Raw genomic sequence first — 16494 nt, forward strand, 5'->3', positions numbered from 1 at the left:
AGAATTCCTCATATCAGTGAGGTCATATGATACATGTCTTTCTCTGATTGACTTATTTCGCTCAGCATAACACCCTCCAGTTCCATCCACATCATTGCAAATGGCAAGATCTCATTCTTTTGATGGCTGCATAATATTCCATTGTATATATATATATATATCATCTCTTCTTGATCCATTCATCTGTCGATGGACATCTTGGCTCTTTCCACAGTTTGGCTATTGTGGACATTGCTGCATAAACATCGGGGTACACGTACCCCTTCGGATCCCTACATTTGTATCTTTGGGGTAAATACCCAGTAGTGCAATTGCTGGATCATAGGGTAGCTCTATTTTCAACTTTTTGAGGAACCTCCATACTGTTTTCCAGAGTGGTTGCACCAGCTTCCATTCTCACCAACAGTGTAGGAGGGTTCCCCTTTCTCCGCATCCCCGCCAACATCTGTTGTTGCCTGACTCGTTAATTTTAGCCATTCTGATTGGTGTGAGGTGGTATCTCGTTGAGGTTTTGATTAGGATTTCCCTGATGCCGAGCGATGTTGAGCACTTTTTCATGTGTCTGTTGGCCATTTGGATGTCTTCTTTGGAAAAATGTCTGTTCATGTCGTCTGCCCATTTCTTGATTGGATTATTTGTTCTTTGGGTGTTGAGTTTGATAAGTTCTTTATAGATTTTGGATACGAGCCCTTTATCTGATATGTCATTTGCAAATATCTTCTCCCATTCTGTCAGTTGTCTTTTGGTTTTGTTGAATGTTTCTTTTGCTGTGCAAAAGCTTTTTATCTTGATGAGGTCCCAATAGTTCATTTTTGCCTTTGCTTCCCTTGCCTTTGGTGATGATTCTAGTAAGAATTTGCTGCGGCTGAGGTCGAAGAGGTTGCTGCCTGTGTTCTCCTTTAGGATTTTAATGGACCCCTGTCTCACATTTAGGTCTTTCAAACATTTTGAGTCTATTTTTGTGTTTGGTGTAAGGAAATGGCCCAGTTTCATTCTTCTGCATGTGGCTGTCCAATTTTCCCAACACCATTTGTTGAAGAGACTGTCTTTTTTCCATTGGACATTCTTTCCTGCTTTGTCAAAGATGAGTTGACCATAGAGTTGAGGGTCCATTTCTGGGCTCTCTATTCTGTTCCACTGATCTATGTGTCTGTTTTTGTGCCAGTACCATACTGTCTTGATGATGACAGCTTTGTAATAGAGCTGGAACTCCAGAATTGTGATGCCACCAGCTTTGCTTTTCTTTTTCAACATTCCTCTGGCTATTCGGGGCCTTTTCTGGTTCCATACAAATTTTAGGATTATTTGTTCCATTTCTTTGAAAAAAGTGGATGGTATTTTGATGGGGATGGCATCGAATGTATAGATTGCTCTAGGTAGCATTGACATCTTCACAATGTTTGTTCTTCCAATCCATGATCATGGAACGTTTTTCCATTTCTTTGTGTCTTCCTCAATTTCTTTCATGAGTATTTTATAGTTTTCTGAGTACAGATCCTTTGCCTCTTTTGTTAGATTTATTTTTTTTGGGTGCAATTGTAAATGGGATCAACTCCTTAATTTCTCTCTCTTCTGTCTTGTTGATGGTGTATAGGAATGTCACTGATTTCTGTGCATTGATTTTATATCCTGCCACTTTACTGAATTCCTGTATGAGTTCTAGCAGTTTTGGGGTGGAGTCTTTTGGGTTTTCCACATAAAGTATCATATCATCTGCAAAGAGTGAGAGTTTGACTTCTTCTTTGCTGATTCGGATGCCTTTGATTTCTTTTTGTTGTCTGATTGCTGTGGCTAGGACTTCTAATACTATGTTGATAGTAGTGGTGCTAGTGGACATCCCTGTCGCGTTCCTGACCTTAGGGGGAAATCTCTCAGTTTTTCTACATTGAGAATGATATTCTCTGTAGGTTTTTCGTAGATGGCTTTTATGATATTGAGGTATGTACCCTCTATCCCTATACTCCGAAGAGTTTTGATCAAGAAAGGATGCTGTACTTTGTCAAATGCTTTTTCTGCATCTATTGAGAGGATCATATGATTATTGTTCTTTTTTTTGTTAATATATTGTATCACATTGATTGATTTGCGGATGTTCAACCCACCTTGCAGCCCAGGGATAAATCCCACTTGGTCGTGGTGAATAATCCTTTTAATGTACTGTTGGATCCTATTGGCTAGTATTTTGGTGAGAATTTTTGCATCCATGCTCATCAAGGATATTGATCTGTAATTCTCCTTTTTGATGGAGCCTTTGTCTGGTTTGGGGATCAAGGTAATGGTGGCCTCAAAAAACGAGTTTGGAAGTTTTCCTTCCATTTCTATTTTTTGGAACAGTTTCAGAAGAATAGGTATTAATTCTTCTTGAAATGTTTGGTAGAATTCCCCTGGGAAGCCATCTGGCCCTGGGCTTTTGTTTGTTGGGAGATTTTTGATGACTGCTTCAATTTCCTTAGTGGTTGTAGGTCTGTTCAGGTTTTCTATTTCTTCCTGGTTCAATTTTGGTAGTTGATACATCTCTAGGAATGCACCCATTTCTTCCAGGTTATCTAATTTGTTGGCATAGAGTTGCTCATAATATATTCTTATAATTGTTTGTATTTCTTTGGTGTTGGTTGTGATCTCTCCTCTTTCATTCATGATTTTGTTGATTTGGGTCATTTCTCTTTTCTTTTTGATAAGTCTGGCCAGGGGTTTATCAATCTTGTTAATTCTTTCAAAGAACCAGCTCCTAGTTTCGTTGATTTGTTCAACTCTTCCTTTGGTTTCTATTTCATTGATTTCTGCTCTGATCTTTATTATTTCTCTTCTCCTGCTGGATTTAGGCTTTATTTGCTGTTTTTCTCTAGCTCCTTTAGGTGTAGGGTTAGGTTGTGTTTTGAGACCTTTCTTGTTTCTTGAGAAAGGCTTGTATTGCTATATACTTTCCTCTTAGGACTGCCTTTGCTGCATCCCAAAGATTTTGAACAGTTGTGTTTTCATTTTCATTGGGTTTCCATGAATTTTTTTAATTCTTCTTTAATTTCCTGGTTGACGCACTCATTCTTTAGTAGGATGCTCTTCAGCTTCCATGTATTTGAGTTCTTTCCGACTTTCCTCTTGTGACTGAGTTCTAGTTTCAAAGCATTGTGGTCTGAAAATATGCAGGGAATAATCCCAATCTTTCGGTACCGGTTGAGACCTGATTTGTGACCTAGGATGTGATCAATTCTGGAGAATGTTCCATGGGCACTAGAGAAGAATGTGTATTCCATTGCTTTGGGATGGAATGTTCTGAATATGTTTGTGAAGTCCATTTGGTCCAGTGTGTCATTTAAAGCCTTTATTTCCTTGTTGATCTTTTGCTTAGATGATCTGTCCATTTCAGTCAGAGGGGTGTTAAAGTCCCCCACTATTATTGTATTGTTGTCAATGTGTTTCTTTGCTTTTATTATTAATTGCCTTATATAATTGGCTCTCCCATGTTAGGGGCATAGATATTTACAATTGTTAGAACTTCTTGTTGGATAAACCCTTTAAGTAGGATATAGTGTCCTTCCTCATCTCTTATTACAGTCTTTCATTTAAAATCAAATTTGTCTGATATAAGGATTGCCACCCAGGCTTTCTTTTGGTGTCCATTAGCATGGTAAATGGTTTTCCACCCTCTCACTTTCAATCTGGGGGTGTCTTTGGGTCTAAAATGAGTCTCTTACAGACAGCATATCAATGGGTCTTGTTTTTTAATCCAATCTGATAGTCTGTGTCTTTTGATTGGGGCATTTAGCCCATTTACATTCAGGGTAACTATTGAAAGATATGAATTTAGTGCCATTGTATTGTCTGTAAAGGTGACTGTTATTGTATATTGTCTGTGTTCCTTTCTGGTCTATGCTGCTTTTAGGCTTTCTCTTTGCTTAGAGGACCCCTTTCAATATTTCTTGTAGGGCTGGTTTCGTGTTTGCAAATTCCTTTAGTTTTTGTTTGTCCTGGAAGCTTTTTATCTCTCCTTCTATTTTCAATGACAGCCTAACTGGATATAATATTCTTGGCTGCATATTTTCCTCGTTTAGTGCTCTGAAGATATCATGCCAGTCCTTTCTGGCCTGCCAGGTCTCTGTGGATAGGTCTGTTGCCAATCTAATGTTTCTACCATTATAGGTTACATATCTCTTCTCCCGAGCTGCTTTCAGGATTTTCTCTTTATCTCTGAGACTTATAAGTTTTACTTTTAGATGTCGGGTGTTGACCTATTTTTATTGATTTTGAGAGGGGTTCTCTGTGCCTCCTGGATTTTGATGCCTGTTTCCTTCCCCACATTAGGGAAGTTCTCTGTTACAATTTGCTCCAATATACCTTCTGCCACTCTCTCTCTCTCTTCTTCTCCTGGGATCCCAATTATTCTAATATTGTTTCTTCTTATGGTATTGCTTATCTCTCGAATTCTGCCCTCATGATCCAGTAGTTATCTCTCTTTTTCTCAGCTTCTTTATTTTCCATCATTTGGTCTTCTATATCGCTGACTCTCTCTTCTGCCTCATTTATCCTAGCAGTTAGTGCCTCCATTTTTGATTTCACCTCATTAATAGCCTTTTTGATTTCGACTAGGTTAGATTTTAGTTCTTTTATTTCTCCAGGAAGGTTTTCTCTAATAACTTCTATGTTTTTTTCAAGCCCAGCTAGTATCTTTAAAATCATGATTCTGAACTCTAGTTCTGACATCATACTAATGTCCATTATTGAGTAGGTCCCTGGCAGATGGTACTGCCTCTTGTTCTTTTTGTTGAGGTGATTTTTTCTGTCTTGTCATTTTGTCCAGAGACAACAGATGAATGAGAGAACAAAATGCTAACAGGATAACAACATCCCCAGAAAATATACTCAAAACAAATCAGAAAAGACCTGAAACCAGGGGAAAAGAAGGGAAAAGAAAGAAAAAAGAGAGGAAAAAAAGGAAAAAGAAAAAGATAAAAACAAACAAAAACAGAACGAAACAAAACAGAATATGATCAAATATGATCAGGCTGGTGCATAGATCAGTGCCACACACTAGATTTTGGGTGTATTTTGGTCTGTTAGAAGAAAGTGTCTCCCAAAATTTTAAAGAAAGAAATATGTACAAAATAGGGGTTGATACAATGAAGGGATGGAATATGTGTAAGATGAAAATTATAAAAAATTTTTAAAAAGGAATTGATAAGAACGTGTTTGAAAAAAGAAAGAAGAGGATTAAAAAAAAAGAAAGAAAGAAAAAAGGGGATAGAATGTGATCAGGCAGGAGACTAGAACAAAGCCATACACTAGAGATTTAGGGTATATTTTGTTATGTTAGAAGAAACTGTATCTCAAAATTTTAAAGAGAGAACAACTTACATATATATGCCAAAAATAAGGGTAACTACTATGAAGGGATAGAATATGACTCTAAAAATGAAAAATAATTTTTTTTTAAAAACGGATTGATAAGATGTTGGTTGAAAAAGGGAAAAAGAAAAATTCAAAAAAAAAGTTAAAAAAATTAGCTTTGAAAGACTAATGAATCATGGTAAAAAAAAGCCATGAATTCTATGTGCAGTATTCCCCTAGCGCTGGAGTTCTCCCATTCTCATTGATCGGTAAACTTGGTCTTGGCTGGCTGTTCGTGCTGATCTTCTGGGGGAGGGGCCTGTTGCCGTGGTTCTCAAATGTCTTTGCAGGAGGCAGAATTGCCCCGTCCTTGCCTGGTCCGGGCTAAGTAATCTGCTCAGGTTTGCTCTCGGGAGCTTTTGTTCCCCTCAAGCTTTCGGTACAGGTTTGGAGGATGAGAGTGAAAATGGTGGCCTCCCAATCTCCATCCCAGAGGAGCTGAGAACTCGGGGCCCTGCTCCTCAGTGCACCCCCAGAGAAAAGCAGTCAACCACTCCTGTCTCCCTGGTCACCGGCCGCACTCCGTGCTCACCCGGCCTGTGACCGAGCGTTTCTATCTCTCTCTTTTTTTTTAAAGATTTATTTATTTATTTGAGAGAGCGAGAATGAGAGAGCGAGTACATGAGAGGGGGGAGAGTCAGAGGGAGAAGCAGGCTCCCTGCTCAGCAAGGAGCCTGATGTGGGACTCTGGGATCATGACCTGAGCCGAAGGCAGTCGCTTAACCAACTGAGCCACCCAGGCGCCCCGAACGTTTCTGTCTCTGGCACCTGACTCAGTGTGGAGTCTCCAAGCCCAGCAGATCCCTGCGGTGTGCTCCCGCACCGCTCCTCCCAGGGGAGGAAGGGGAGTCTCCCCGGATCTGCCGCTTGTTGGGTCCCTGCTGGAGAAGCAGTGGCCCGACTGTTCTGTAGAACATGGTTTATGGCAACCCCGAGCTGAGAGCCCTGCGCCTTGGCTCCATCTCTGCAGCCGGCTTCCCCGCTTCGACACCTGGGAGCTCTGCTGCACTCAGGCACCCCTGGTCTTCCTGTGACCCCGAGGGTCCTGAGACCACACTGTCTCAGAGTGGGTTCCACCCATGGCTTAGCCACTGGAGCGACGTCTCTCAGCAGAGCCGACTTCTAAAAGTTCCAATTTTGTGCTCCGCGGCTCTATCACTTGCCAGAAGCGGCCGATGGAGGCCCCCTCCCCGGCCATCTATCCTCCCGAATATCGCCTCGGATTCACTTCTCCACACGTCCTACCTTCCAGAAAGTGGTCGCTTTTCTGTTCAGAGAGTTGTTGCTATTCTTTTCTTCGATCTCCTGTTGAGTTTGTAAGTGTTCATAATGGTTTGATCCCTATCCAGCTGAATTCCTGAGACCAAACGAAATCCAGGGCTCCTACTTCTCTGCCATCTTGCTCCGCCCCCTAAACCATAAGAAACCCTTAATCATAGGAAATAAACTGAGGGTTGCTGGAGGGGAGGAGGGTGAGGGGTGAGCTAACTGGGGGTTGGGCCGTAAGGAGGGCATGTGACGTAATGAGCTCTGATCTTATATAAGACTGATAAATCACTGACCTCTACTTCTGAAACTAATAATACATTATATGTTAATTAATTGAATTTAAATTTAAAAATGCTTATTTATATTTTGAAATATTGGCATTCAAAAATTTTGGGGACCTGTCCCAGGCTGATTCAGCATTTGAGTTTGCCATATATCTAGGATTTTCTAAAATCTCCAAAATTGACTACTTTCCTGTATCTTTCTTGAAGCAAGATAACTGTTGCCTCTCATTTTGGTTGACTAACAACTGACATTTACTTACTGCTCTCAGTGTATTTTTCCCACCATGATTAACTCCATTACTGCCTCTTTCCACTGTTAACTCTCTCCCCATTCTTTCTTTCTCTTATTCCAAGAATAGCTATCACAAACATTATCCCCTCAAAGTCAGTATGGAAATTATGTATGTGTGGGTTTATATGTGTGAATGTTGAATAACAAGGGAAAATGTGAAGAAACACCTGCCCACAGAAATAGAGCAACCCATATAATTCTTTCTCAAAGAACTGTTCTCAACTTCAAAAGACACATATTCTTTTAAAAATCAAAGATTCACAAAAACGAAGATATTTTCTAGCTATAATAAAGATGTTACAAATACTGCACGTTTGGCATTATCATATCAAAAACAAATCTTTTTCACATATTATCTCCTTTTACACAATAGCCCCAGGAAAGAAGTAAAGCAAGTATTAATTAGTTTTGAAACAAATGGTTTTACTAAATACATGCACAGGTTTTATATTGTTCCCATTCCCTCTCCCCTATGCCATTGAATTTCTTTTTCTTATAGATACTATAAATGCATTCCTCTAGTACTGACCTCTTATTTATTCTTTAAAACAAGATTAGTTAGAACATGCTGCATTACCATGATATTTTAGAGTAAACAGATTTTGAAATAAGTGGACCTACATGATTTTATGAAGCACTTGATTTGCACTCTCAAGAAATCTTATTATAATTAATATCACAATGGATAATTTACCTTCAAGATGGTTTGGGGTGAAATATTAATGTTGTTGACTGAAAAATCAAGGATTAATCATTTTGAATGAAATTATTCTCTGAGACTGCTGAAAGGACTCTTGGACCTTTGATGTACTTCTGTGAAGGATGCCTTCAAATGAAGATGGGGTGAATTTGAGCTCACAAGGCTGCCCACTAGTTTCATTAGTGTTTATAGTTTTCTGAGAAGAAAATAATGGACATTCATACTTGCCAAAAGGAAAACTGAAACACCAAAGAATAAACTTGAAAGAAAGTCATAATTTGAATAAATCATGGCATTCTGTGGTTCTGTTCCTTAACCTATCAGCTTCTTGGGGGCAAGAACTATACTGACCTGCTAAATAGCACCTAATATATGACGGTATGTATCTTAGATTCCCAAGGACTACCACTTATGATCAGGATGATGCTTCCTTCGTGGAACCATACCACCTAATCAGTTCTGTCATTCTCTCCTTACATTTCCTCAGCCTCCTTTTCTTTGCTCTGTACTCCTGGCAGGTATTATTAAATATCCTCCAACATTATACCATGTAGTGGGTTAAACGATGTCCCCCCCAAAACTTATGTCCATGTGCTAATATCCAGATCTTGTGAACGTCACTTTACTTGGAAAAAGGGTCATTGCAGTTGTAAAATTAAGGATCTTCAGAAGAGATCATCCTGGGTTACTCAGGGGGAGCCCTCATCCTGACGAGTGTTACAAGACAGGAGAAGAGAAGACACAGACAGTGAGAAGGCCGTGTGAAGATGAAGGCGGAGCCTGGAGTTAAGTAGTCATAAGTGAAGGAATCCTGAAGCTACCAAAAGGTAGAAGGACACGTCTAGAGCTTTTAAAGGGAGCATGGCTCTACTGGTGCCTTGGTTTCAGACTTCCAACCTCCAGAACTGGGAAAGAATAAATTTCTTTTGTAAACCACCTAGTTTGTAGTAATTTGTTGCAATAGCCCTAGGAAACTAATACAAGCCACAATGATAAGTGATGGAGAAAAGGTTTCAAGAGCTAAAATTAGAAATATTTTAACTCTAAGCTCTAAGAATTTAATTTAGGCAACAGTCCCAGAAAGAATAAAGGAGGATATGTAACAATGTAAAAAAAAATAGAGCTACATTCTGATAAATTGATCTGTAAACAGAAGTAGATGACCACTTACTCAGTTGGTTAGTTTGTCTCTTCAACAACTCCTAAAGTACTAAAAGGACACTTAGTGTATTCAAATAATGTTTTCTCATGCCTCAAGTTTCTCTGGTCCTATGTATGCAAGGGATAGGCATGACTACAGTGCCTAGAATTCTCTTTTTGAACTGCAGGGGAGGAGTTATACACTTCTAGGTTCTGGGGATGGTGTAAGAACTCAATTGACATAAGACAGATTAATAGGAGAAAAAAAAAACCTTAAGTTAAATACATACACATGGAACCCCATAAAGATATGAGTCCCAGAGATGGCCCAGATGACTGAGGCTTAAATACCCTCCTGAGATAAGGAAAAAAAAAGAAGGAATGGGAATTTGGAGTTTCTGAAGGGTGGGGAGGGGAAGTGATAAAGGGAAGGTGAGAGGAAAAAATATTTTTTAAACAAAATTTACTCTGCCATGCAGAAAAATCTGTCAGGTGCAAAAGTACTCTCTGGTAAAACTTAGCTCTGGACTGGTCCACTTTCTCACAGAATTTCTTTTATAAATGTAGATTTTCCCCCAAAATGAAGAAATATACTTTCTTTGGCAGTTAAGTGGAAGGGAAAGAACTTTTCCTTAGTCTACTGGTCTTGTTTGCCTTCTGCTCAAAATATTTCTCATGCCTCAGTGGCATATTTTGGGGTAGCATGTTCAGAACCACTTCACTAGTGAAGAAATAAACGTACTCAAATTTGTTTTGAGGTGGGAGGGTTCAGGGTTAGTCTTGTGTAGAAAGGCTGGAGGTGAAGAAGTTGATTCTTTACTATGTAAAATGTGTATGGTTTAAGAAAATGGTCACTTGATGTTATGCCTAGAAAAAGGCATAGAGATAGATATCTATATATTTTAGGATATAAAGCCAAAAATAATACTTATTAAAATAAAGTGATTTCCCAGGGCGCCTGGGTGGCTCAGTCGTTAAGCGTCTGCCTTCGGCTCAGATCATGATCCCAGGGTCCTGGGATCAAGCCCCTCATCAGGCTCCCTGCTCCACGGGAAGCCTGCTTCTCCCTCTCCCCCTGCTTGTGTTTCCTCTCTCGCTGTCTCTCTCTGTCAAATAAGTAAAATCTTTAAAAAAATAAAATAGATAAAGTGATTTCTCATTTACAGGAAGCTTTCTCATCACTAGGAAGTATTTTTTTTTACTATAATCATGATCTTTATTTATTTACAAAATAATAAACCCTTAACCAGCCACTCTAATGGAGGGAGTGAGTATACAGATAGTCCAAGCCAGTGGTTAATCAAAGAAACCATTGGCAATTTCTCTTGGCAACAATAATAGGCATAATGGTTGTAGCTTTGAGAGGCAAGAGAGCCCAGCTGTATCTGTTTAAGCTTGATTAAAATCTCCCCATCAAGTATTAACTGTTCAAGTAGAGTCCAGAGACATTTCCCCAAAGGCTTCTTTGGCTATGATTTTCTTGCTGTGGTCATTTGATCAGGAAACTCAATTTCTAACATTTTAGATCTCCCCTGCTCTGAATCCTAATGTTGAGACTACGACACCGGCTGATCACTTGCCGTTTCATCTGCTTGTTCACCAATTACCTCCATGTCATAGTGGACTTTGCCACTGGATCTTGAACTCATTTTTTAGTCCTCATTTTACTATGTTTTTGTGGCTTACTTTTGAAAAAAAAATTAAGATATTGTCTCTTTTACTTTTTACTTTAAAATGGCAAAAACTAACTCACAAGCAAAGATATGTGTCAGACAGCCTATCCCTTAAGCCCTGGGAGGTGCATACATTTTCCTCCACATCTTACTCCCCGCCTCCCCCAGGACCCTATGCAACATTTCCCTATTCTATTCCTAGCAAAGTCTTTGATACATAAACTAGCCCTTAAGGAAAAGCTGACAACATTACTGGAAACAAACAAACAAATGAACCAGATAATCCAGAGGAACCAGAGGCCACATTTCCCCCTCAGGATAACAAGTTCAGCTCCAGTCATAGTTCAGCTGAATTACTGAAGGATATTATTTTCTTAGAGCTCACATAGTGTGGTCTCTTAAAAATAAAATGAATTATTTAAAATCTGTACAGCTCTTCAGAGTCTATTAGGTGTGACAGAAACACAGAGATTCCTCAGTGACTAACATAGTGCATAATTATAAATATTTCAACAACTCCAAAAAGACTTCAACATGCAATGCACCAAGTTACTGAAATTCCTCTTGTTGAAACACTCATATTCTGCCCAAGTAGAATCAGAAGACCTACCTTGAGATCTAGGTTGTCTCAATCTATTTTTTTTCTTAAAAAGAACAAAGAAGAAGATTTTGGAGACTGGGATTATGATTTGTATGGGTTTTAGACAAAATAAGTGGAAGGAGTCCAGTATTGATCAGTTACTCCAACATAAAAAGAAGAGGAACCACATCAATCAAGACTTATCAAGACAAGCCAACCAAGACTTGATTGGATCCTATATTTTTTCAATAAGAAAGTAATTTCCTCATTTTCTGATAATGAACTTCAGTGTCTCAAAAGGAAATAATCTGTCTGAATCCAATTTTAGGAAGACTTTTTCTATATCTTTTCTCAACTCAAAGGTAATTAGAATCCTTCTATGAGCATATTGAGTCCCTGTAAAACATTCTAAATGAACCTCTCGGATTTGGCTATTGTTAGATTAAGTTACATAAAATTACCTCATTTGGGTCAAAAATAGTAAAATATTGGCAATTTCACATGATTACTTCTTATTCAAATAAACTACAGTCCCCCTTCTTCATATAAGGGCCTAAATATTGTGCTCTCTGCTCATTTATGGAATGTAGATAAGTCTCAATTCTTTTAAGGATTATTCCTCTTCAGATCTCTCTTCTACAAAGATCCTTCAGTTTTACTGTTTCCAACCACAATATATAGCAAAAGTCCAAATTGATATTACATATAATCTAATATCTATATAGTTGATTTAACAACTAGTCAAAGAAACAATTATCCCTCATATACTCTATGTTGAGAATTACTGGGGATAAATCCAACACTTGATCAGAAACTTCACTTGCTCCTTTTTCATTTAATATTTGTTGTTCCACCATTGTTGGATATTTTTGTGTTTTATGGTATGACTTCTATAGAGTATACTTCTCAATTATTTATTAAATTGGTTAATACCTAAGACCACTTTTTTTACATCAAATTCAATTATATTTTAACTATTGAAATATTATATGCATATTAAAAAATTCATATAATTGTACAACTCAATGCATTTTTAGGAACTTAACACATCCATTTAGCAGAAGGAGAGGAAAAAAATTTCTTTTCCTTCCTTTTAGGTTGTTTGGCTGCTCTAATAATTAAATTGACATAAAACAGATTAATGGGAGAAAAAGAAATTTAATTTTATATGTACAGGAGCCCCACAAAGATATAACATTCAAAGATGGTCAGGTAATTGAGGCTTATTATATACTATCCTAAGCTAAGGAAATGGATGGGAGCCTGGGGTTTCAAAGGGGAGGAAGACAATTTATAGGAAGATGAGAAGAGCAGATGGTTGGTAATCAGATGTTTGCCATACCATGCAGATAAGTCTTTTAGATGTAAGAACTTATCTCTGGAAATAGCTCACTTTCTGGTACAGTTTCCCTCTATAAATTCTTTTAGGCAGTTAAGAAGGAGGTAAAAATCTCTTCCTGAGTCTGCTGGACCTTGATTGCCTTCAGTTCAAAATAATGCAAATGCCAAAGTGGCACATTCTGGGGTGGCCTTCTCTAACCTCCCACATAGCCAGCACCCAGATCAAGAAACAGATTATTACATTTGCATAAGAATAACACCAGCATTTCCCAAAGACCTTTACTATCACCCACCCTCAAGTGTCTTGCATCCTGACATCAAATAGCATAGATTGGTTTTCCAGATGTATGTACATTGTATAAATGAAATCTTAGAGTATGTACTCTTGTGTATGGCTTCTTTTGCTCAACATTATATTTGTGGGATTCATTCATACTTTTATGTCTAGTTGTACTTTGTTCATAAATGTTGCTAAATAGTGCTCCTTAATGTAAATATATCTAATTTGTTCATTCATTCAACTGTTTATGAACAACTAGTTAGGTAGTTTTCAGTGCAGGTATATAGTACTGCTGTGATAAATTCTGCTGATATATATCAAAAAGTGAAATTGATAGTTCCTATAGTATGTGAATTTGCAGCTTTCATAGGTTTTTCCAACCAGTTTTCCAAAATTTTGGGTCAATTTATACACTCATGAAAAGTGTATTTGAATTCCAGTTTCTTTGTATCCTTGTAACATATAGGATTTTCTAAGAGGTTTATTTAATCCAGTCCAGTGAGTATGTAGTGATATTTCATTGAAGACTTATAACTAATGATAAATCCATTTTCATATGGTTATTGGCCATTTGGATACTCTGTTTTGTTTTTCTTCTGTCTGAAAATGCATTTATTTTATTTTTATTTTTAAAAATATTTTTATGGGGTATAGAATTCTGAATTGTCATTTATTTTCTTTCAGCATTTTAAAGAAATCACTTCATTTTCTTCCACTATTACTGCTGAGAAATCAAGTGCCAGTGATATCATTACTTCTATAAAGGTAATGGTTGTTTTTCTCTGTCACTTTTAAGATTTCCTATTTGTCTTTTGTTTTCAAAAGCTTGACAATGATGTATCTAGGTATGATTTTCTTTGTCTTTATTATAATAGATTATGTATATTTCATGAGTCTTTAATGTTAAGTCTGTAAGTTATATAAATGTTAAAAAATTTCAGCCATTATTTATTTTAATAAAACTTGTGCTCCATTTTCTTCCTTTTCCCTCCCTTCTGTTACTCTAACTTCATGTGTATAAGGACATTAGAGGGTTTTCCACATGTCACCTATACTTGTATATGTCTTTCCATTCAGTTTACATTATGTATTTTAATCTAAGTATTTTTATTGATATGTCATTAACCCTGTCTTCTCCAGCACCACTGTTCTTAAACCCTTGCACTAAGTTCTTAATTTTAGACATTATATTTTTTCCTTTCTAGAGTATTTATCCATTTGATTCTTTTCTACAGATTCCAATTTGCAGGTAAAATTTTCTGTTATTTTAAGGTCTTTTCCTTTTAATGAATGCTTACAAAGAAATAAGCACTCACTCAAATCAAGAAATAGAACATTATCAGAAGCCCAGAAGGTCCTTCTTGTCTATTTTCAGTGACTATCCCCCAAGACTCACCACTAACACTGCAGGGTTTTTTGTTTTGTTTTCTTTTGCTTTGTTTTGCATATTTTTTAACTTATACAAATGTAGTCTTACAGCATGTATTCTTTTGTGTTTGTCTTCTTTGTCTCAACTGTGAGATTCATATTGTTGTAGGGAACTTGTAATTTCTTTGTTGTCATTACTGTGTAGTATTCCACATTTATCCATTCTACCAATGGATCTTGAGTCCCTTTCAAATTAGGGCTCATCAAAATAATATTTCTGTAGATATTTTTGTATATATTTTTTGGTATACATACATTGGTGTAGAATTGCTGAATCATGAAGTGTGCATATTTTCAGCTTTAATAAATAGTTTTCCAAAGTGGTTTCGCCAATTTTACATTCTCATGAGTAAAGTGTGAGTATTCTTGTTGTTCTTCATCAACACTAGGTATTTTCTATATTTTTCCTTTTAGTCCTTTTAGTGGGTATTTGATGGTATCATATTCTAGCTGAATTTGCATTCTCCTGATGACTAATGATATTGAAAATGTTTTTTACTTCTTTTGCCCATTTGGATATTATTTTTAATAAAGTTCTGTTATTTTGCCCACTTTCTCTATTATTTGCCTTTTTCTTATTGACTTGGAAGAGTTCATTTTATTCCAGTTAGGAGCCCTCATTCAAATATTGCAAATACTTTCTCCCACTCTGTGTCTTGCTTTTTGGGTATCTTAATTTTTTGGATGAACAATATTTCTTTTTTCTTTTTAAAGATTTTATTTAATTATTTGACAGAGATAGAGAGAACACAAGCAGGCAGAGTGGCAGGCAGAGAGAGAGGGAGAAGCAGGTTCCCTGCCGAGCAGGGAGCCTGATGTGGGGCTCGATCCCAGGACCCTGGGATCACGACCCAAGCCGAAGGCAGACGCTCAACTGACTGAGCCACCCAGGTACCCTGGATGAACAATAGTTCTTAATTTAGCTATGGTATAATAGATTTTTTTTTGTTGGTGTTGTTTATGCTCCATTGAAAAAGTATTTTGTCTTCTCCAATGCCATAAAATTGAGGGAATGTTTTTTATTAACTGAAAATTTTATCAAGATAATTATAGATTCACATATAGTTATATAAAATAATACAGTGATCTCTTGTACACTTTTCTAAGTTCTCTCCCAATGGTAACATATTACAGAATATCACAAATAGTATATCACAAGTAGCACATTCATTGATACGATGCACCAGTGATAACAATCCACTGATCTTATTAAAATTTCTCATTTTACTTATACTCATTTGCATGAGCATATGAGTGTTTATTAAGTTCTATACAATTTTAGCATCTGAGTAGTTTCATGTGTTCACCACTGAATAATCCCATAACCACAAGGACTCCTTGCGTTGCCTTTTTATAATCATACCTACCTGCCTTTTGCCCCTCCCATTATAAAATTAATTAATTATAATAATTTCATATAAGTGACTCTGCATTCATTGTTTGCTTTCTTTTGGATATTGGCCATACCTGCTCTCATGTCTCATAATTCTTTATTATGTGCCAGCCATTGTGTATAGAACAAGTGTAAAATTTCCAGATGATACTTTCCATCTGAGAGGATATCTCCTTTTTTTCATCAGGCAGATAGAATGAAGTTGCTGATCACATCAATCCAACCAAGGGTTGGTGCTGAGATGAAATTTTGGTAAGACTACTAAATTACCTCCAGATTATCCCTGTTCTTAGGCCATAGTGCCTCAGAATTTTATGTGGGAGCCTAGCAGATATGCAGCTCTGTTTTTCAGATGTTTTCAGCTTAACTCTGTAGCTTCATTCCCTAAGCAGCTTCAATATTTAGCAAAAGTTTTAGGAAAAATATAAGCCATATTTTTGAGATCCCATGAGCTTCCTTTCCAATATTGTCATGCTAGCCCCACACAAAATCTCTTCTGGTTTTTATATTCCATGGCAAAGCCTTCTGCTATTTACTGGGCCTGAGTTATTAGCCTTCAGCAGTGCTGGTAATTAGTAACTGCCCATAGGTGAATAATGATTGTTTATCCCTGTCTTAATTCACCATTCCCTTTAGGTCAGTGGTTCTCAAAGTGTGGTTACCAGACCAGCAGCTGCACCATTACCTGGGAAATTGTTAGAAATGCGAATTCTCAGGGGACATCTCAAACCT

At 37.3% G+C, this 16494-nt stretch overlaps 1 long non-coding RNA gene across 2 annotated transcripts in view; it reads left to right on the forward strand.

Moving 5' to 3' along the window:
- LOC141370143 (uncharacterized) overlaps window positions 1-15233 on the forward strand; it is a 44943-nt gene extending 29710 nt beyond the window's left edge. For both annotated transcript variants that reach the window (XR_012373935.1, XR_012373936.1), the window contains exons 4-5: window positions 13626-13706; window positions 15106-15233. This is a non-coding gene — a long non-coding RNA (uncharacterized lncRNA). The remainder of the gene's footprint in view (window positions 1-13625; window positions 13707-15105) is intronic.
- Window positions 15234-16494: the final 1261 nt, after the last annotated feature.

This window comes from Callorhinus ursinus, unplaced genomic scaffold, assembly GCF_003265705.2.
Source record: "Callorhinus ursinus isolate GAN/ISIS: 27379988/994484 unplaced genomic scaffold, GSC_fseal_2.0 scaffold27, whole genome shotgun sequence".
In the NCBI taxonomy this organism is placed as follows: domain Eukaryota; kingdom Metazoa; phylum Chordata; class Mammalia; order Carnivora; family Otariidae; genus Callorhinus; species Callorhinus ursinus.